The 24,107-nt window shown below is 38.8% G+C and overlaps 1 non-coding gene across 1 annotated transcript; it reads right to left on the reverse strand.

The window, feature by feature from the left end:
* Positions 1-17,976: 17,976 nt before the first annotated feature.
* Positions 17,977-18,083, reverse strand: LOC134391409 (U6 spliceosomal RNA). The gene has a single exon (XR_010024953.1). It is a non-coding gene; the product is annotated as a U6 spliceosomal RNA (small nuclear RNA).
* Positions 18,084-24,107: the final 6,024 nt, after the last annotated feature.

Below are 24,107 nucleotides of genomic sequence, written 5' to 3' on the forward strand. Positions count from 1 at the left end.
GCCACCAAGTAGGCATTAATCAAAATGTTTCTTCCAGCCTTGCTGGAAATCCTGGGCAATGGCTAGTGATTGATGGTCCCTTCCTGGGGACTGGACGACCATCCCCTGGAGAAGCTGGACATCTGACCAGGGCAGAGGACATTCACAAAGCTGAACAACTCTTCGTCAGCAGGCACACATCTGTTCCATCAGGATGACACCCCTCCTTTCTTTGTCACAGTTGCTTTCTCTTCTAAAAGAGTTCCTGGATGTTAATGTACTTCTCCTTCCTTGCATGTATAGAAACCTGCAGACTTTACAGAACAGGTATTGGCTTTATTACTATTATTTTAAACAGGAATGTTCTCCTGGCCAAGAAGTGCTAAGACTCTTGGTCTTTAAATAGACATGCTCTGGTGTGGACTGATGGAGTCATTAGAGCAGAAGAGAAGATTCAAGAGGTTGTAGGTACCCGTAGTTCAGTACTGCCCCACAGAGCAATGACTCAGTATGTTGGTCAGTTTAGGAGCCAGGGCACCAACTTTTTTTCTTGGCCCAGTAAGACCTTTCTCATCACCCTACCCTTTCCACTACAGGGGTAGAGGGATCTCTGTTTACTCCACAGTGGAGTCTCCGCCATTAGTATCTTTCCTATTGTGTATCTTTTCATTCACAAAGAATAGTTCGAAAATATTTTAAGGAATGAAAAAGAATGTGTGCGGTGGTTAAAACACTCAATGGATGTCAAAATGCAAGTTGCATTGCAGTGGGTGTGTGTCAGGTCCACATGAGTCAGTCTAGGACTGGGCAGAGCTACGTAGAGAACTAATCTTAAGGATAGGGAGGAGTTAACTATGCCAGTGAATCAACCCTTAATTGTAGGCTGATTATAGATAATGAATCAGTTAGCACCTCATTTCCACCAATACAAATCCCAAGCTAAATGAGGTTGGCTTATACTAATGTGCCTGCCAGGTACAATTTAGGTTGAACCACTAACACAAAGATAAAATGAAAATGCATATTTAATTTTGTTCCCCAAAGAAGTGGACTAAACTGTATGGTCCATGCTCAGGCACAAGTTACAGTTATCCATGGCAGCACTTTCACTTACATGGGTCAGTGGAACAAGAATGTAACGTCTATGCAGCATCAGAAATACAGTAAGAAAATCTCCTGGAAGACAAGATCTCAATCTGGTGGGATCATTGTTTTCCTCCTCACCAACTTTGCCACTGTGCAAGTTTTCAGGACTACTTCCTACAAGCTGAGGAAATATGAACAGTGTTAAAGATCAGAGTCAGTTCTCCCAAGTTTCTCTTTTTTGTTAAATACACTGATATGCTGTTCAAGAAAAGCAAAACAGCAAGCTGATAAAAGACATAAAGTGGAATATGATGGGGGTACAATGTCTATTTTCAATTTTAAGTATGTAATACTTACAGACAACTTTTACAAAATGCTCATGAGGGGCCAATTTCTACAAGACAGTGTTCGACATGCATTATCTTTCCATCCTTTTAGCAATCAATAAGGAACATACTATATTATCCCCATTTTACAGACAAGGAAGCCAAGGTGTAGAAAAGTAGAATCACTTGCTCAAAGTTGCAGTTAGTCAGTGGCAAAATCAGAATACAAACCCAAGCAGCCTGGTGCTTGCAGCCATGTACTTACTATGCATCTTTCTCTCTTTCTTTTCCTCCCTGGAGAAGACTGCTAAGCTAAGATGGTTGAGATTAACCTAGATTGAAACCATTGGTAGAAAAGAAAATCAATCACAAAATAATCAGGTGTTATGAAGTTGGGCCATAAAAGACCTTGCCAGCGTTGGGTAGTAAGAGAATTGTTTTGGTCTACTTGACTTCAGCTATTTATCAAAACCATTTTGTTTAATGATACTTGCAAATTTGGTCTCCATGTTTTTGTAATAATAAGTTAGTTTCAGATCAACTCTGCTAGGCACACAGGTCCAACTTAGATTATAGAAATACCAGGCCAACAACTTTAGGAGCTATTGGAACTATAGTTTAGACTATAGTTTAGTATAGCTTCTGAGCTGTCTTTTATCTATGTGAGAAGAATGGAGGACTCTGTGGGGAGATTTGTATTGTGCTTCCTTTCACTGTCTTCTTTGGAATTTATTAATTCTTGCCCCTTCCCTAGAATCATGTTTTCTTTGCTTAGTTTCTGGTTGGTCCAGACATACCACTTTTACTTTCTGCCTGAAGGGCAAAAGACTTTTCTGAAATACCTTCACTGTCATCCATCCATCCATCCATCCATCCATCCACCCATCCATCATCCATCCATCCCTCCCTCCATCCTTTTGCTATTAAGTGAGACCATATGAGATATACCAATCTTATTCAATCTCATTACACCACAGAGCATTCAATTACAAAGTTTCCAAACCAAGTAGAGATTTTTACTTATTACAATTTAAGTAGGAGCAAATGGAACAGTTTGCTTATCAGATTTCAAGGGCCAAAAGATTGTACACAGTGACAAAAACACTTTGGACACTGTGGTGGCCATGGAGTGCACTGCTTAGGTCTTCTCTCTCGCTGAAGAGCTGAGAAGAGTGTAGTTGGCTGACAGCCTCCAGCCGCTACACCTTCAGACCCACCATGGCATTCATACCAAGGACACATTTCCCCAGAGCTATGCATAGACAGTGTCTAAAGCATGGCAGGGTGTTTAGAGCTAGGCCATTTTTGCCTAATGGGGATCATGGGCATGCCTGGTGTTCCAGTAGACAATCTTTGCCTGGGAATCACCACCATCTGGCTGAGACTTTTTCATAGCTGTGCTATAGTCAAAAAGGCTCTTCCTACCCAATACCCCTTCCTTTCCTTTCTGCTTTCAAACGTGACAGACCTGCACTGCAGTCCGAAGTTTCCCTTTACCTACTCCTGCTTCTTTTCTCCTTTATTTTTCACTGGCATTTCCTCCCATAAACCTTTAGTATGTTTGATGTCATCTTGACGCCTGCTTCTAAGAGGACCTGAACAGAAACAAGCACCAACTCCTCATATTTGGACACATCACATATATGTACATGTGCACATGTTTGCCCATTTTCATGCTGTACCCTACAATAACTTCAGGTGTGGTACATCTATACACGTATGACTCCCAAATTTAATATTTCATGTTCCAAGCTCACTCTGAAGTCTAAATGCCTATGTCCAACTAACTGACATCTTTACTTGATACATCCAAATATAAGATTTCATGTCCAACCACTGCTTACTCTACTTCAGCCACACTGGATTTCCTGCTGTTTCATAAAGTGCCTGAAATGCTTCTAACTTGGGTTTTTATTTAATTTTCTCACTTCCTAGAGCACTCTTACCCCAGATATTCACGTGGTGTAGTGGATTGAAATATGTCCCCCCAAAACTCCCTGAAGCTTGAATTGTGTCTCCCAAGTTTTATGTTTTAGAAACTTAGCCCCCACTGTAATATTAAGAGGGTGGGAGATCCTATTACGGTAATTGAAAGGTGCGGCCTTGAAGAGGAGATTGGATTGTAGGACCATGCAGTAGTGAATGGATTAAAAGTGGTGGTCAGGGGCATGGTTCTGAGGGCTTTAAAAGATGAGGACAGTCTGCCTTTTGCTCTCTCTGCTCTCTCTGCTTCCACCATCTCGCAATGTGAGACCCCTGGGTCACTGTCACCACCATCAGATGGACTTTGGACTTCCCAGCTTCAGAAACTGTAAGCAATAAATTTCACTTTCTTTATAAATCACCCAGTTCAGTGTACTTTGTTATAAGCAACAAAAATGAACTAATGCACATGGCTTGCTTCTTCTCTTTAATCCGATCTCTCTTTCAATGCCACCTCCTCCGAGAAGCCTTCCCTAACCACACCACCTACCAAAGCACCTATCATTAGTCCACTTTCCCTTCTCCTACTTTTTTCTGATTAGTACTTATTACTAACTGACATTTGTTTAAAAAGACAAGGCAGAAATAAAAAGAAAGGAAAGAAAGGAAAGGAAAAGAAATACCAAACCGTGTTCATAATTTATCATAGCTGACTTGGCTAATTCAGCCAACTTAAAGATTATTTGAATAAATTATTTGTTTGTACCAACTAAAAGTTAAGTATTTAGGAGATTTAGGAGATATTACCTATGTGTTAACACAAAAAGGGTGAGAACAGCAATACTACAAAGTTGGATATGTTAAGTGTTTCTGACATTTTCTGAAATTACATGAATGGGCATTGCTAGTAAATCCCCAAATCAAAGAAAATTCTTATTTAAAAGTCTCCAGTACAAACATGATTTGGATTTATTTCCCATAGTACTTAAATCACATCAGTAAGCTCTTGAAGAAATAAGTGGACTTTTCCCCTGCCCCTAACATTGTACTCACAACTCATACAATAGACATATTGCATAACACCCAGAAATGTGCTTATGCTTTGATCTATTAATTCTACTTATGGGTCTCTATCCCCCAGAGATATTTGCTGAAGTAGGCAAAGAGGTATTCGCATGAATTTTCATTCCAGCATTGTTTTTAACAGCGAAAAATTATAAACAACTCACATGTTCACCAATAGAGAACATCTAAATATATTATGGTATATACGCATAATGGAATTCTCTCCAACAGTTTAAAGTATGTAGATCTAGTTTTTGATATGGAGAGATGTTTGTTATCATATGAAAAAAATTAATGTTCAAATTTTGTATGTAGTAAATCCTCCTATTAAAACTATTTGTGTATAAATACCTTTATGTGTGTGTATGCATACAGAGACATAGTTATTTATATGCATCCAGAAAAGAAGTTTGAAAAGACATTGCTTTTAACGTTAATAGATTTCTATATGTGTAAATTATGGGTATGTTCAGTTTTTTCTTTTCCTCGTTTTGTAATATGTAGATATTTTAAAATAATAGACATACACTGATTTTTGAAATAAAAAAATGTTAAAATATACACAAAGTCCATGGTACAGGATTTCAGGTTATAGAAGCTGATGGGAGTTTAGAATTCGTTAAATGTTATCTAGTTCAAGAAACTCTTCCATTTACTGAAGAGGAAACTAAGACCCAGAAGGGAAATTGAATTATCCAGAATTCAGATTTATGTCTCTCTCTGCAGTCATTCTCCCATTTTAACACCCCAGCATGTGCTCAATTAATGTGGTGATTGATGTAATTGGTTGGTATTGATGTGGAAGAGTCTGAGGGTGATCTCATCCCACAGTTGAACTGTGGGAGAAAATTTCACAGTGGGAACAGAGATAGTTCAATTTTTCCCTCTGTACCAATTATGCAAGCCTCTGATTTACATTGATCAGAACATCTCCTTAGATAGCAAAGAACTTAATAGAAACTGCACGTATAAGATTTCCTCTGACTGAGAATGTATTTAATTACTCCTACAGTCATTGGCCAACTTTTTGTGTTCATTTGTTGGAGTGAGCCGAACTGAAGCCATGTTGGGATCTAAAACTGCATGGGCTCTAAAAGATTTTAAAAGGACATAGTTTTTTTCTTAGCATGCATTTCTCTGAATTCTCTCTTTTCTCAAGGTTATTTCATATTTTGAACCTTGATTGCAGAGCAAGATGACATTATTTACATAAACGTAAAGTTGTTTTCCAGCCAGTCTGGAACTCCAGACTTTCAATGAGCCACCTACAATCCAGATGCTGGGAAACCAAGGGAGACTTCATAAAAGCTATGTGGATTCCACCCCTCCAGCAAGACCCTGAAATAACAGCAAGGATGGGAACAGAAACCAGAGGGAGCCTTGATGAGACCTTGCACCTGGCTCCTTGCACGGAGCCTGCACGGCTCACGTCCCCCTCCCTGCTGCTTCTCGTTTCGCACGTTCCATTCCTTCAGCCCCCTCTTTAAAAAACCCTCAGTATATCTGAGTCTTTGAGATAGTTTTGGTTTGACCATTCCCCTTCAGGTTAACTGGAGACATGGGTTAGTCTAACATCTCTCCTCAGGTCACTGGTATTCCTGAACAAAAGCTGACTTCCATTTTCACCAACATTTTATATCTGAAGTTGCCTGGTTTTTTGTTTAGGACAGACAGCCAGACTTGGGCCCTGTAACACACTGATACACTCTCTCATCTTGATAGAGAGATCAGAGCTGAAGTTGATAATAAAGATGTTCTAGATCTAATTATTGTTATTCCATAACGACATAAGTTTATTGTGTAAAATAATGTACTGTTGAGAAAAAAAGTATGTTGATAATGAGGAATTTGAAAAATTATGTTCTAATAGGGCAAAAATGCTGATTCCAGGTGTATGTTCAACACTGGGCTTTAGAAGCTGATTTTTGAGATCTCTTGTTGATGGAGTAGCCATAAAAGGGAGAAAAACAGTCTGTCGAAGCTTATGATTGTCAAAAGACCATTAGATTTTTCAATCTGAAATGGAGCAGACTTCTCGCATTTTTGCCCAGTTTTCCAGTTTAGTGGTTCACTGAGAAATGACTGTAAGTTATGGTATCCACCAGTAACATCCTCTGTTATCTTGCCTTGGCCAAGAACTGAAAGTCACACCTGTACATTTCTATTGAGGAATCCACAGGGACATAAAAATACCTGCCTTTTGCTATAACAACAGTGGTGCCGAACATCAATGGAGTTGTTTGTACATAAAAAAAAAAAAAAAAAAAAAAAGTTTGTTGGGGAGAAATAACTTTCTACTATCATCTTTTTTGCCAGCAGCTACTGCCTGCAAAACTATTATTCACAGAGAGGAAGTTTTGTATTTATTAGGTAAATCAGAGCCAACCCAGGAGGTATTTGACAGGAGACATTTAATTTCCTCCTCAGTAGGACATCTTATTCAATGTCTGGTGGCTTAGCTGAGCCTTTATCCACTGCCTTCTATAGAAAAGTGGTGTGAACTATAAATTGACTGCAGTAAGTAGCCAGAGCACTGAACTCTGTTGTCCTAGGTTTGTTTTTCTTTTCCTCTTACTTTTTAAAATCTTCTATAGAATGAGTTATCTCCTCATTAGTGTGACTCACATGTTCTGCCTTTTACCTTTCAGGACTTTATCTACTTTGCACAAAATATTCCAGTGCAAAATTGTTGGACTAAAAACATAGTTCAAATGCCTGTGCTCTGTGAGGATCATTTAAAATTTTTCATTCATTATATATTGATAAATTAAAAATTATAAATAGATAAATAATTTTGATATATCTAATTCTCTTGAAAATATCTGGGACTGATAATATATATATCATATATATATATATATATATATATATATAAGTACACTGACACACATAAATGACAAAGTGAATGGAAAGTACAGCTTATACATAGTCTTCCCTATATACTTTATTATATGCCAATCTAACCTTTCATATCAATATAATTATGCGATACTCATATAGTATAAAGAGTCTTGGAATGGGAGACAATAGACCTGGGTTAGTTTTGGCTCTGACTCTAAATAGCTGCATGATGTTGAACAAGTCACTATATTCGTTTTCCTATTTTTAAATTAAATTTTTAGAGAATGGTGTGGCTGTTAGGGAAAATTACAGCATAGGAGTATGGTAGATTGCAATCTTTCTCTTTCTTTTTTTCTTTCTTTTCATACAAAAGGCTACACATATTTATTGTATACAACTTCATGAGTTTGGAGAATCAAACCACAATCAATGCCATAAACATATTCATCACCTCCCAAAGTTTCCTCCTTCGAGGTGACGATGTATGTCACAGGGTCTACACATAAATTCTGCCCCAAATGGCTTGCAATACAGAGGGTCTCATAAACACCATTATCCCTACCTTCTCTTCTCTATTAATTGCAGGAAGAAGGAGAGAGTCATGGGAAGCCCCTGGAGCAAGCTGTGGGCTCAGTCTGTGACAGTCCTGGAGAAGAATGAAAATCCCCCTGCTAGTTCTTATCCCAAGAATGAGAGGGAGAGAGTGGAGGACATGATAAAGGAAGAGAAATCTTGGGCTTCAGTCTGTTTTGTGGCCCAGGTTTTGGACATATTCTAATGTTTCAGACAATTAACTTATTCTATGGTGGTAAGTGATATACTACATTGAATTTTCCTTAACAATATGTTCTCTTCACCTTACCTTTCTACTTGTCAATTCCTTTTGGTTTTATATATTGTTGATTGGAATATTGGTTTTGGATATTATTTACCAATAGATTGAGATGTTGAGTATGGATGCATTTTGTAACCTGTAAAGTATAATACCAAGGGAATAACATAGTACCTGACAACATAAATACACCTGTTCAAATTTACCTACCTTCATTTGGGTAGTTTCATGAAGGAAATGGTTTTGGCTAATAAAATTCAGGCAAACTTAGATTTAAAAAAAAAACACATCAAAATTATATGTATACCCATAGGTTTATAAATATCTTTAAATACACCATAGGTAAAAGATAAAAGAAGACGTTTTTACCTTTAACACCTAAAAGCAAATCTAAATTGTCCAGGATGTTAATATTAAATCATACAAAGCTGATCTCTAGCTGCGTTTCAGCCAAACACTTGACAGAAACTACAAATTTCCTATAATCTAGAATTTCCATTATATCTTTAGCTTAAAGTGTGCTAGAAAAATTAATAATTAAACAATCTGCAAGATAGATGAATGACTCCACTTGAAATATCACAGAGTAGGATATCAGTGTAATGAGATTACAGCCAGAACAAAGATCTCTCTGTAAATGACCATTTATCATCCCCATAGAAATAGTTTCCTAAAGGAATGAACACAAAATGCTAAAACTGCTTAATTATTCAGGACAATTCCTTAATTAGGGTAACTAAAAACCTAAACACATGACAATAAGCTCTATTTTGCCTCTGAGAACCTCTGTTATTTGTTCAAAGAGACATTTCTTTAGCTGTGTCGTGACTATGATTATCAATGACTTGACTACTACGGCTGCTACTACTGTTACTGAACCCAAGTCCAGCTGCCTGCCCCAGACAAAAATAAACAACCCAAAAGTCAAATTATCGGTGGAATCAGACGTCAGCTTTATTCAGGAATACTGGTAACCTGAGAGAGATGTTGGGCTAACCCATCTCCCTGGTAAACCTGAAGAAGAGGGCCAGACTAAATCCATCTCAAAGACTCAGATTTACTGAGGGGTTTTTAAAGAGGGGTTGAGGGAATGGAATGTGGAAAATGAAAAGCAGGAGGGAGGAGACGTGTAAGGGGCTAGGGGCAAATTCTCTCCAGGACTCTGTCTGGCTTCTGTGCTCATCCTTGGCGTTATCTTAGGGTCCTGCAGGATTTTGATTTGCCTCAGGGTGGGATCAGCATAGTTCAATTGTTGTCTCCCTTGGTTTCTCAAGGTCTGGACAGTATGTGTTTCATGGCAAGTTTGCAATTTCAGGTTGGCTGGAAAGCAAATTTACATTTATGTAAATGATATTGCCTTGCCCTGTAACCACGTTTCCAAATATCAAATAACCATGAGAAGAGGGAATTCAGAGAAATGCATGCTAAGAAAAAAAAACTGTCTTTTTTTCCCTAAGGCCCATAAAGTTTTAGGTCCCAACAAGGCTCCAGTCCTGCTCACTCCAACACTACTAAATGTCACATTGCTCATTTTTTGTGCACCTACCATGTTCTTAGTTTTGTATGAGTAGGCTTGAACCAAGCAGATAAGCCGTTTACAGAAGCATCATTTCTTAGACCCAGTTAGTCGCTAATGGTTGCATATAATATAAAAATCGCATATATTCAAAATTACCCTTGAAATTTCTTTAAATCATTCATTCAATACAGGTAATATTTTTATCTACCAAACCATCTTTTAATAAGTCAACATAGCCAATTTTCCCCTATAGCATTGGAACTGGTCATTTTTAGTTACATGAGGTAGCAGGATAATTGGGGGTTGGGGGCAGGGGGCATTTGCCTACATTAAATGTGAATATGATGTAATCTCTATGTTTTTTAAACATGTACTGTTTAATAAGTGGTAAAATAAATTCAACACTTTCTCTTCATATTGGATTCTTTCTGTATAATATAATTATATTTGGAATCAATTAATTTATATTTCAGGGAATTTGTTAAGTTTAAGTATACATGTTTAAAATTAAAGAGCATTCACATCCTTGTCACGCCAGGACTGGAATGGCTGACTTGATAGCTTACTTCATGATTCAGGTCAAGATTACAGGGATTACTTTGGACGGCTGGAAACCCTGGGATTTAAAGGAGTGATTAATGAGTATTTAAACGACTGGCTGCTTAGGTATAACTCCCTAGCTCAGTACTATCTTATTTATTTATTTTTAAACACACCTCAACAAGACAATAAATCTTGCAGAGAAGGCTTTGTAAAGAGAGAAATTACACTCATGGAACATTTAAGATATTGATTACCCCTTCACATCCCAATGTTCTCATAATAATTATTTAGTGATGTTTTAAAAGGTACAAGATCATGTATGCTTTTACGCAATGACTTTGGATACATTTCAGTCCCCAAAGAACCTCCAACTTCTGTTTTCCTTAAGACTAACAGGAGAGAAAAGCACTGAGTTCTGGCCATAAAATAAATAGAAAATAGTGCTCTGTTTTTTTCACATTGTTAAATCTTGCTTGTGTTTCTTTCTCTTAGTCTCAGTTTCAACCAGTCTTTCTTCAAACCACTTCATCTTTGAAGTGTTTTCATACTGAGTAATACTCAAAGCAACTAAGATTTGCGCAGTAATCTTAACTTCTCCAAACACTTCTACAACAGCACCCATTTTACCTTGCAACACTCAAATATGATTTTCCTTATTTTATGGGTACAAAACATGATTAGACGGAGATCTAGTGGCATATTTCACATCCCACAGCTCTCCAGCATCTGACGGGAACCAGAACCCAAATCTTCTGGCTTCTATTCTGTGCTCTTTCAGCCAGGCTGAGCCCTGGAACCAACTGGCTGAAAAGTTCATCTCTGGCTTTCTGGAGTTGTCAAGAAAAATCTCCTGAGATATTCTTCACTAAGCTCAAGATGCATATATCCAACAGCATACTTGACATCTCTATTTGGTGAATAAACATCTCATCTTTTTGTTGTTGTGGATTGTTATAGCTTTTTAAAATATGGAGTTATTGAGATATGTATAATTGATTGGCTGCACATATTTAAAGTGTGCAAAGTAATGAATTTTAGCCTGTGTATACGTTTGTGAAACCAACGCCACGGTTAAGATAATGAACGTATTCATAACTCCCAAAAGTTTCCCTGTGGACTGCTGTATTCCATCTTAACATACTCAAAACAGAAATTTTATTTTAGACGCTAAACATGCTTCTACCATAGCTATCTGTATCATAGCAGACTGGAATATCATCCACCCTATTGCTAAATTCAATGCCCCATCCCCCCACACATGCTAGCTATGGGCAAGCCCCAGATACTATAAACCCACCCACTTCTCTTCATCTCTCTGGCAACCTCCCTAGTCAAGGCCACCTGGTCTACAATGTGGCTGCATAATCTGTCTGCTTATGTCCATTCTTGCTGGACACAATCCATTCTTAATATAGTAGCTAAACTGATCTGTTAAAAATACAAATCCAGGGCCAGCCCCATGGCTCACTTGGGAGAGTGTGGCACTGGTAGCGCTGAGACCATGGGTTCGGATCCTATATAGAGATGGCCATTGCGCTCACTGGCTGAGCATAGTACAGACCACACCATGCCAAGGGTTGCGATCCCCCTACTGGTCAGGAAAAAAAATAAAATAAAATAAAGAAATAAATCCAATCAAGTCCACTAGCATCTCTGATGCCTTCCCCTGCTGCTCCACTCCTCCTTCCATCACCCCCCACCCCCAGCCCCTCACACATCCCAGCACTTCTGGCTTTCAGTTTCTAGAACAAGCAAAGCATATCCCTACCACTGTGCATTTGCACCTGCTCTTGCCTCTACCTAAACACTCATTCTACCACTTTATGTGGAGACTCCTGGTCATTCACATCTCAGCTCAAATGGCATCTCTTTGGAAGAGTCTTCACAGACCTTACCATCCCTACTCCCTATCTCCAAGTCATTCCCCTGTTCTACTTTTTCATAGCACTTCTAGTATTTGGAATTATTTATTTATGTTTCTACAAGTTTATCATCTAGCTCTTGCACTAATATGTGAACTCCTTGAGAATTCTTACTTACTCAATTCTTCCATACCTAGAACATTCTAACAGCTTTTCATGCATTATCTCATCCCATCTTCACAACATCCCAATGAGAGAGGACCATTATCGTCACCGTTTTAAATCAAGGGAACTGAGGCTCATACAGTTTAAGTAATTTGCTCAAGACCATACAGCTAAGAAATAGTGAATCCAAGTAGCCTCTCTTCAACTTCTCTGCATGCTGCCTCAACAAATGAATTTCTCTACTCAGTCTTGTGTTAAACAATACTCATGACACCTTGTGAATCAGGGTTTGAATCCTGATTGTGTAGCTCTGGCAAGTGGTAGACTTAACCTCTCTAATTTGGCTTCCTCATCTGAAAAACAGGGATAATGTAGGACACAACTTAGGTGATAATCATGAAGTTAAATTAGTGTGGACCAGTAGTTCTCAAAGTGTGGTTTCTGGACCAGCAGTATCAGCATCACCTGTGGAAAAAATGCAATTTTTCAGTCCTACTTCACGGCTATTGAATCAGAAACTCTAGGATGGAGCCCAGCAATCTGTATTTAAACCCACCTTACAGGTGAATCTGATGCACACGAAACTTGAAGAATTACTGGTAAGTAAGGATTTTAGCTAGTGTCTGGCACAGAAAAAGTGAAAATAATGAATGCTGTTATTAACACAGCCAGGTAAATGGTCCAATGGTGTTCTCATTGGAGACATCATTGATATGTTAGCAGGACAACTTCTTGTTATATAGGACTGTTCCTCACGTTTCAATATGTTTAGCATTCTTGGATGCTGGGCACTAAATATTAGTTGTAGCTTTTCCAAATTTTGTGTCAAACAAAATATGCCTTTCATGCATGTCCAAAAACCACCTGTTGGGAGTGGGAGACTTAGTACTGTCTGTCCCCTGTTAAGAAACATAACATAGCTCACTAATCAGAATCATTCTCCAATTATGTTTTCTTGTTCAGGTTACAAATGGACTTCTGTCAAAGGGAAATGTGGGTGTGTATTTGAAGAAATTAGAGTGGAAATGCAATGCTGATATTTTGGATCTCCTGAATTGCCTATAAGGAGAGTCATTTTACCAGGCTCTGCAGGGAATGCAAAGATGAATCATAACTGCTCTGCCCTCAAGGAGTTTCAGAATAATTGGAGAGGTTAAAGTAAGTGCAAAAATAATTCTGTCACATGGAATAGTAGACGTCTCTAAGAGATGCCAGCCAGTATTGGAGTCCTGAAAGAGTGACCATTAGCAGTACTAATGGGAACTGGGAAGGACTTTGATGAAGGTAATATGTGAGATCACAAATAAATGATTTTGACTAAAAAGCTGGTATTTCCTCAGTTTAACTTGAGGTGAATAATGACCCTATGCCCATTTTTATGGACAAAAATAGCACATATGTATGTGGATAAAGGTGAGAGATACAAACACATGAAGCAATTATAAGTGCAAGAAATCCTTGCAGAACTAATGATCCAGTGTGGCCCAGCAAACCAGCTGACAAAGGTTTTGAAAATGCTAGCACATCCTAACACTGCAATTGCTCTGGACAAATTCTTATCGATAGAGGTCTCCGTGACTGTTTATCAACCAGTGAGACGTTCCAATAGCTGTTAAATAAATGCTGCCTCTCTCATCAGGGTTGGGAATAGATATTCCCAAAGAATTTTATAATCGTTGACAGACAAGTCAAATATTTGCAATGGGTACCACTGCAGAAATCCTGCAGAAAGGGCTGGTGGGAGGTGAGGAGTGGAGGTTATCTGCAATGCCCTTTTAGGATGTTTTGGGGTCTCCTTAAGCCTGACATGAAAACATCTTGAGTGCCAACTCTAATCACTTGTTAATGGCTGTATGAAAGGATTGAGAGGGCACAGTTAGCAAGAAAGAATGCTGGAATTAATTAGTAATATCTACCTTTAGGGAAGTGTTAACTTGTGTTAGGGGACAAAGTTTGTCTCATCTCACATAATTTCTGTGTAATGGTAAAAGGTGTCTTATACTATTCTGCAGAGGATATTATTTGATCAACAGTGTAATTGAATTTGTACTATATTGGGGGCGCTTGATATTGAAATTTTGCTGAAATATTTTATTTCTACCTGGACACATATATCTCTGAAACATAGTCTTTCATCTTGGTTACATATTTTTATCTCCATTCTGAATCACTAATGAGCTGTACCTTATTTGTTAATAAATTAATTAACTCATTCATCCATTCATTTAACCAGTCCGCCACTGTCCTGGTTCTATATTGCTGTGTAACACATTACTTCAAAACTTGGTGGGTTGAAACAACAATAATCATTTCATTCTCTCTCCTCCTTTCTGTGGATCAGAAATTTTGAAAGGGCTCAACTCTCTGGTTCCAGCTCAGGGTGTCTCGTGTGGTTTCAAGTCAGACTGTGGCTGGAGAGTGCAGAGCTGAAGTAGCTGGGGGCTGGGTGGGCACCTTACTCTGCATATAGTTTCAGGGCCTCTCCATGAGAGTTAATTTGAACTCCAGAGGCAAGATGTACCACCTTTTAGGACCTCGCCTCTGAAGTCATGCAGTAGCACTTCTACCACTTACTGTTGGCTACGAGCCAGTCAAAAGCCCACCCACTCAGATGGAAGGGGTGGGGAACTAGTCTCCTTCTCGTTATAGGGATGCAATGAAGTTTTAGAAAAACATAAGGGATGGAAGATATTGTTGTTACCATCTCTGGAAAATACAATCAGCCAGAGTCACAAACACTTATTGAGAACCTTCTATATGCCAGGCTCCATTCACACTGGGAATACAGTGAAAAGACAAAGCCCTTTCTCCTGTGGGGCTTATATTCTATGAGGATGTGTGAAAGAGATCAATAACAAGTAAAGGAATAAGTAATGTTGGATAGTGATAAATGCCGTGAAGAAAATTAAACAAAGTAGAGAAACTGGGGTTCGGGGAGCTTTAGATAAGGGTGGTCGGGACAGATCTCTCTTACTCAGAGATCTCAGTGATGAGAAGGAAACAGACACTGGAGATCAGGGGAGAACAGAGTTCTAGACTGATGGAAGAACAAATTGCAGGCAGGAATGAAGTTGGCGTGTTTGAGAAACAGCAATGGACCTGTGGCAGGAGCGCAGTGAGCGAGGAGGAAGGTGGTGTGAGATGAAGTCCGTCCAAGAAGCAGGCTGGGGATGGACCATGGAGAGCTCGGAGGCTAAGAGAGGCAGTGTGGATTGTGTTCCAGCCCTCCTGTAAGCTCCATGAGGGGAGGCACCCTGCTTATTCACTGTTGGAACTCAAATGAAATCATACACCTGGCATTCAACTGAGATCTGTTGAATAGAGAATGAATACATTCACACCAAATATGTCACCACCTGCCCACATCCCAGGGCAACTCTACATGGTGAGGACATTTTCCATGGTGACAGAGTGATTGAGATCTCATTTTAAATCTTTAGCTTAAGACTGGCTGGGCTACTAAACTGCCTCTATTACCACCTAAATGAAGACACATAATAGGGAGCTAATTATAATGTGTCTTGCCCTGCTCTTGAATAATTAAATGTTTTATTGTGGTGTTACTATTTGAATTGATCATCCTTTACTGGGGAACAAAATTAAACACAATGAGGACTGTTAGTCTCCTCTCAGTTCTGCCTGCACCCTATATCTCACATCATTTTTACCACTTTGATTAATGGGTTTAATTTACTTTGATGGGATATGTAGGAATCAGTAGAGGGGGGAGGTGAGACTGTTAAAATCCTTTTAATTAGACTAATAATGCCAAATCTGCATGTGTTAACAAGGGTGCACTATTAATTAGCTTTTGTAGGTGGTTTCTGAAAGGTAGCAGAGTAGCTTTGAAATATCCTTGGCGATACCAGATCTATTAAGTTGACAAACAGAGCATGAAGAGCCTTTCATCTCTCAAGGTGTAGCGTCTCACATTACAGACGGACACCTCCCATTGTGGGATGTCTTTTGTTAACCTCCATGTTCACTCCCACCCCTCCTTCACCTGCTCTCTGCCTTGGGGCTGACTTGCAGGGACCATATGCTCAGGGCTTCCCTGCCTTCTGCCTGCTGGTTGGATTTGGCCAGTGGAAGCCCCAGCAGGATATCAGGGTATTTATTCTTTGGCTTCCCCCTTTGAGGTCACCAGATATGTTTTTGAAGTTGGCTGTGACCCTTGACCTAAGGTCATTGCTCCTCAAGACAACTTTCTCTACACAACTCTCTTCCTCTGGCTTCTGCTAACATCTCCCTCCTTTTGTCCCCTTCAGGCCTGGTGGCTACCTGGTGATGGTCCTTGCACTACCTCCTGTGGCCCTCCCACTCCTTCCCACACCTTTGTAAATAGTTCCTTTGAAAACAAACCCTCCTTGACATAGCCCGCTTTGAGTGGGCTGTTTCCTGTTGCGACCTGGACTGACACACCCTTATTAATGCAAACATTTATTTATTTTGTTACATTTTAATTTTGTACAAGTTTCATTAAAGTCAACTGCACCATTTGAATAGGTTTCCATGTTCTGTACTTGAGATGAGATTAGAATATATCTTAATGAGTTATACTCTTCATATGTAAGCTTTCTCTACTGCCGATATTTATTTTAATAAGAAATCAAGAGTATTTTTGGCAGGGGGTAGGGGAAGGTGGTATACTATCTTTAAAAACTAAAACAAGTGCTTCTGGAAATAAACCATTTTTTAAAAATAAAAACTTTCCAAAATGTATTACATAAATATCTCAATACAATCAACAAATTTGCTCTTGGGTCACCATTTTAAAAATAGCAAAGCAGGTATTCTCTATGAGAGGACTACACAGGCTTGAATTTTATATGAGGCAGATATTAGAAATCTATATGAATACAAAAATACATGCATTTTATGTACATGAACATGAAATGTGATTCCAACTTTTTGAAGCTCCAATTATTTGAGGAGAAACATGTTGAAGCTCTTTAGCAGCAACACTTGAGAGTCAGTCACAATTTTCTTTTTTAGTTTGCCAGAGTAAGGCAGGTACCTGGATCTATGGAAGAGTAATTAGGCCTTACACTTTTTCACTTGCCTTCCAACCTCCACTCCCATGGAACTTCTCTCACCTTAAGAGGTTTCAATATCTTCTGAGTGTCTCGGCTCGGGGGTGATGGAGCCTGCTAGCCTGCATGGTGTACATTCTGCTGAATTCCTTAAACCTGACAGATTTTACTGGGAACAGAAATGGGGCTGGCTGCATAGTAAGTTTTGACCATTGAGATATAAGCAGCTGTTGGGTGAGATTTCTGGAAAGCATGCTTTTTAAATAATATACCTTTTCCCCTTGCCTTTCTTCTTCCCACCTGGAAATTGGAAGTGATAGCTGGAACTCCAGGAAGCATTTTACAGTCATTGCCTTGAGAATGGATGTCATACCCTAAAATGGAAGGGGCAGAAAAATGAAAAAGTGCTGGGACAATAATGATGTCCTGGACCTACAGCAGTGGCTCCAGATGACCCACTGCTGCCTTTTATGCTACGGGAGAGAAGGATAAACATCTTTCCTATTTAACCAACTGTTACTTGTCACCTAATGAAATTTATAAATGATCCAGAGTAAATGATTATGGGTATCAATTGTGCCACCTTTGAGAGGAGACTGGTTTATTTTACGACTAAGGGAAATTTCTGAAACGTAGGTTTAAGACCGGTTCCACTCCTGCAATCTGAATGGGATTAGGAGAGAGACACAACCGTACTTCTGTACCTTAACCTTTGTCCTAACCAGATTTGAAAATTCGTAATTCCCAGGACCCCCTGTCAGCTTCTGTGCCCAGGCCCTTTTCCCACATTCTTTTTCTTTTTCTTTTTATGGAAAGCTTCAAAAATTTGCATGTCATCCTTAGGCTGGGGCCATGCTAATCCTCTCCTTATCGTTCCAAGTTTAGCACACGTGCTGCTGAAGCGAGCACCCACATTCTTGATGTACTTCTTCACCTCAATCAGTCTTTTATATGTTTTTAATTTTTTTCAACACTCATTAAATATGACATTCTATGTTGAATTCGTTATAGACACACTTGTGATGACTTGTTGAGATCCGCCATCTTCCTGTTAGGTTGTGAATCCACGAGGGCAGGGACTACATGTGCTTTGTTTCCCAAGTGCTTTGTCCAGTGTCCTCAACAGACATATGTCAAGACAATGAATGGTAACAGAAGAGATAAATTAACAAATAAACAAAAATGAGTTGGTACATAAAGACTTTTAAAAGGTTGAAATCAGAAAGAGAAACACCACATGTCATCACTAATAACTGGGTGCTAAGAAAAAAGGAAAGAAAGAAAGATAGATGGAGAGAAACAAAGAAAGAAGAAAGAAAGAAAGAAAAAGATCATAATAATATGTTGAACTTTCAGAAGGAGAGAACAAACCTAAGGATACTAGAGATGGGAGGAGGGAAGGGGATCGGGGAGCGGTTGGTCAGGAAAGGGGCAAAAAGGATAATTACAACTTGTCATAATAAATATGCTAAAAATATATTTTTTAAAAATAAAAAATAAAAGTTTGAAGTGATGTGATGAGGGGAATTTCATTTTGACTAAGGGGGGAGGTGATGAGAGTGGGGAAGGAAAAAAGCTACTAACTGGATGCTGTGTGTGTGTGAGGTAGAAGGGACAGGAGGGTTTTCAGACCAGGAGACAATGTCTGTGTACTCTGTTTGGTCCTGTTCCAAAAGCCAATCTGTGACAAAAACCCCATGCCAGGGGGAATGGCCTCAGCAATCCAAAACAATCTCTAAATTCAAGTTGAGAGCATTTAGGCCCATCAATGACAAAAATACACACAAACATTTTTTGGCTACATTCAGTCAACAAATATTTTTAGACTTCACGAAATAACAGTGGGAAACCTGGACAATAAGTTATTTCACAACTGTGCCCTCTACCTTGGACCTCACAGCCTTTTTGCTGGGATTTGCAAGTTCTCCACAAGGAGCTCTCAAACCAAAAGCCAAGACACATCTGGAGAGTGTCTCCTGGGTTTGATGGTTGTGCTCTTAAGCATTCTTGTCCTTCTGGTTTCTTGTTCTGCTGGCTCACTTATGAGAAGCATCATGTAATCATCTTACCCTGAGCCAACGACAGGCCTGCAGAGGTTTGAGCTAATGTGGGAACAAAGCTTTCAGCTTCATGGTGCTGAGTCTGCTGAGCTAAGCAGCTTCCTAGGACAGTCAGAGGGTTGGTGTTACTCATGTGCAGCTGTTCTATATTCTTTTTCTAAGAGATGGATGAGGCTTTGCAGACTAAGCAGTCATTTGCACTTCCCTAGTTGCACATGCACTTTTTATAACACATCACCATAGTGTGTTTCACATTGAATCCAGGGCATTAGGAGGCTCTATAAAGTGATATATGGTCTCCTCTTCCCTGGGGTTCTGAGCCACTCTGTGGTGTGTGTGAATCTGCTTTGCTATCAGGTAATAAAGTAAAATCTACAATTGGTCAGAATTTTTTTTCTTGTAGAAATAACTTTGCTTATATTCATTCTTTCAGATGGTACCAGGCAGCGATCAGGTTGGCTATAGACAGCTGTCAGGTAGATTGTACATTGTAAATGGTAAGTTAAAATCGGGGACGACGGTATTCTGGGGCTTACTGCCATCACCCAGGTTCGTGATAGGATAATGCTCAAGCAATTCCTCTTTGGAGAGACCTTCCCTGACCTCACCACTAGCTCTTCTCTCCCAGTCTGGATCTGATATGCCTCCCCTTTGCTCTTATAGTACCGTGAGCTTTACTTACTGCATGAAGTACTTGGAACGAGTGCATCCACACTGGAAGGTAGAATGAGGGTATAAAGCACACTAATATTCCAAAAAAAAGTATTTCTCATCACTTCCAGTTTAAAGTGTTATCTTTCATGTCAATAAAATCCCATTTAGATAATTATCCCTTTGGTATTTAAGCCCACTTGAGTCTGGATTCTCTTCTCCAGGTTCTTGCAGGTCGGGCAAGGTCACATCACAACACTGGGAGAACAATGTCCAAAATGCTTCTGGTACCTGTGCTACCTCTGTTCTCACTGGACTCCAAGGAGATGTCCCTTGCTCTGCAGGTCCCTGGCCATCCTCTACTGGAGTTTGGTAAGGTATGCTTGGCCCTGCCTATTCTTTGGGACATGGTGCTGGCTTTCACTGCTGAAGTCCACAGTCCCCTCCCACAGTCTTCATGTGATATTACTAAACTCAGCGAAGACTGAAAATGTACATTACACCTGTGAACATGACAATGAATTCAGATACTCTTTTCTTCTGATATAGCAATGCTTTTCATATTCATATGAAGATGGTTGCTTATATGTTTTGACTTTTCACTGACCATCAAGAATTCATAAGCATAGATTCTGCTCATCTGCATAGCAACAGACTCAATCTGCTTACACCTGTGAATTATGAATTAGCTCATGAGCAAGTATGTAGTGTTGTCTCAGAAGTTCGCTCATTTAAATTTATTAAGTGTTGTATTTTAAAGGAACAAGACTGGTAACTGTATTTTAATAAAGTGTTTCAATACTTAACCATGTTAATATGTTATTAATAAACATTAGAGTGTATTCTACTCTAGGTACAGGTAATTGTTATCGCTGTTGTTTTAAAATAGACTAGGACTTCAGAAGAAAACTGGGAAGAACTTTAAGCCCTGGGTTTTTTTTATTTAAATTTTTACTTTTATTGTTATTGGTATGTTCTTGTTTACAGTAAAAATAAGCTGAATAAACTTAACCACATTGCAGTGCCCCTTCTGTTTAGTAAATAGCGGAGCTGCAAGCAACTGGGCAAAGAAATCATGAACTGTAGTAACAACAACAAGCATCTGGTAGTTGGAGAGGTGTTGATGGGAACTCCCCATCTTGGTCTCACCTTGTCATATTAAAACAATCCTGTGAAGCAGGTGTGTTGGGTTCACTTCGTACAGTCCACACATTCAGGCCTACATAAGCCCTGTTTTTAATCAACTTGTTTTCCAAAGAAAAATAGATTTCGTTCTCATAATCAGCTAATTTAACTATTTAACTATACATGCCTACATTACAAACCTGAGGCAGGGAATACAGAATTCCAACTTCATTTATATTGAATGCCTACATCTTGGAATACTGCACAAAGATCGACATATGCATTGGAATTATTCATATCGCTTGTATGCTTTGGGGGAGGAACACCTTGAAGATAAACTCAGAATTTCAGTAAGTCAAATCTTGGTTATTATTATTTCTTAGTAATAATTGACAGCAGAAGGGTAAACAATCCAAACCAGGAGGTAATCTAAAATAACTTAAATATAACTGTGGAATATGTTATATACGTAACCCCCTCCAGATGCATATAATTATGTTTTACCTAAATTAGTATTTAAATTGGCTTGAATATTTATTAGTGAGGAGCAAGCTCAGTTATCAGGTAAAAATGGGTCTGAAACAAAATACGCAGGAAAAGTAGATTCAAAATCAAGATATAGTTTTGTTTTCTGTTGCTTTTTAACTTCTAGGCAAACCTATTATACAATCTTTGTCACATTTTTCTCAGAGAATGTCTTTTTTTCTTTTACGATGAGAGCAACTCAAATGTTAAAACAGTCACAAAATACAGTCAAATATCAGCTTTTATTTCATCAATCCATATCCACAATTAGCCTACTAATTTGTTCCATATTTCAATCAAACTTGGTAATTTGAATTTACCCAAATGACCTATAGGTTCCTAATTTTGTGTTATACTCTTTTCTTTGCCAGACATACTTTCTTTGCCCTTGTTACCTGATTCAAAGCAGAAGGATGTGGTAGAAATGGCTTCTGGGGTTAGGATCCTGATAGAAATGGCCAAAAAAAAAAAAAATTAAAAAGCAGTGATAATAGCTAATAATAATTGAGTTGTGAGCCTCCCTCTGTGACAGTCACGGTGTGAGTGCTTTACATGTGTTGTCTTCTAACACTTTGCACCGGGTTGAGGTTCAGAAATTGTCAGAAATACAAAAAGCCCTGCAGAGAAAACATAAATTGAGCTTGTATCTCAAACACCAGAAAGTACACTATAATCTTATATTTGGGGAAATCAAAGACTCAAAGCAAGGTACAAAAGAAACATAGAAATAATAACTTTAAGAAAAAGGACTAGGCAGATTATTTACTTTAAGTACATAAATTAAGTGCAATTTATGAGCTGTCACAATCTCCTACATTAGCCTTGTTTTACAACTTCATGCAAGTATTAAAGCATGTTTCACAAATCCTGGAGTCAACACCACAAGCCTTGGGATTAAGGGTTATACACTTCAGATGCATTAAGTTCAATTCTGTGGCAATAATTGACAATGAAGTCCTTATTTCTTTACACCGAACACTGGAAAATAAAATAAATAGGATATGTAACTTGTAAGAAAAGACAAACATAGTCACACTGAATTTTACTAGAGACCATTGCATCTTGTTCTACCTTTGAACCATTACAGCCTTCTGCTTGTTTTTCTATCATGCCATTTCTCTCTGCTTTGTAGGTTATACTTTGCAGGGTGGTCAAGGTAAGAAAACAAACATAGCGGACAACAGTATGTCATCAGAGAACAGAAAATCTTGACAATTTAATAAGGCATTGGCTTGGCTAATTAACAGTCAATTAATTAATATTTTTCTTTTTAGTGCTGATTAGGAAGAAGACATTAGCCTTAGTTTAAAAAGCCTGAGAAGAGCAGGTGTTCCATGAAGCAAATCAATATTGGCTTTCGTCATCAGGGATTTCTTTCCTCTCTTACCTTCTTTCTTCTCTTCCCCCACCTCAGTACCATCTTAACACCTGTGAGATTATGTGTTGGTGGAAAAGGGAGTCAGTTTCCTGTGTTGTAGGATGAGTGAGGTGCCCAAGGGCCTTATCTCAGCCTTTTTCTCTAACTCCTTCTCAAATAAAGGCCTTGCCTAACTTAAATACTTCACTTACCACAAAAATTACTTAGTGCAGCTTTTAACACACTTTGTTCAACTTTTAGTAGATCAAGCAGACCAAAAAATAAGGATATAGAAGAGTTAAGAAATACAATAGATAATTTTGGTTTCATAGCTATGCATTAAAATTTATTCCATAGAGAGACTTCACTTTCTCTAGTCCATAAAGACCATCTCAACAAAATCTTCAAATTAGAACTTGCACAGGCTTGTCAGATTAGCAGAGAGGAAAATAGGTATAGGGCCAACCTGGGTAACTTTTGAGAGGGCCCACTCATGTAGAAGTGGAGGAAAGCCCCTCAAAACAGAGCCAGGAGGACTGAGACTGGGCATGGGGTGGGGCAGGCCAATGGTACATTTTGGGGAGGACACTGACAAAATGGCACCATCATTTCATTACTTTACTTATGAATCTTATGGACAAAGACCAAGGTTTCAATTGCATAGTTCCTGTTGCTTTCTCTCACAACTTTTCATCATAGTCTTAACAAATGTTGTGTCAACATAGTTCTTTAAAAATTGTTAAAATGTGACAATTTAGAAGAATATGCTCCAGTGGGGCACTTGGCCCAACACACCTTCCTTTCCCAGCCATGCTTCTTGGTCACAACTAAGAACTTTGGGGAGGAAGAGAGTGGCACATATCTAAGAACGGGGCTGGAAGGCCAATGGAAATCAAATTTCGCTAAGTAGAACTATGTGGCTATTGCAGGTTATTCAAATACTTAGTCTAAGCACTGGAAATATGATTTAAAACTAGTCTGGCCCTCAGTGCAGTAGGGAAGAAAGAGAGAGAGGGAGAAACAAATATAGTCCAACTCAACAATGGTTATAGAAATGTTATGGGACCAAAGAAGGGAGCACTGATTTGTGGGGATTGGGAGGTGGGGGAAGGCATTGTAGGCAACTTTTTACTTTTTAGCTAATCCAAAAAGACAAAGGTGAGCAAGAAGAACATTCTGACTGTGGGAACAGCCTTAGCTAAGTCTTGCAAAAAA

The sequence above is a fragment of the Cynocephalus volans genome, chromosome 11, assembly GCF_027409185.1.
Source record: "Cynocephalus volans isolate mCynVol1 chromosome 11, mCynVol1.pri, whole genome shotgun sequence".
In the NCBI taxonomy this organism is placed as follows: Eukaryota; Metazoa; Chordata; class Mammalia; order Dermoptera; family Cynocephalidae; genus Cynocephalus; species Cynocephalus volans.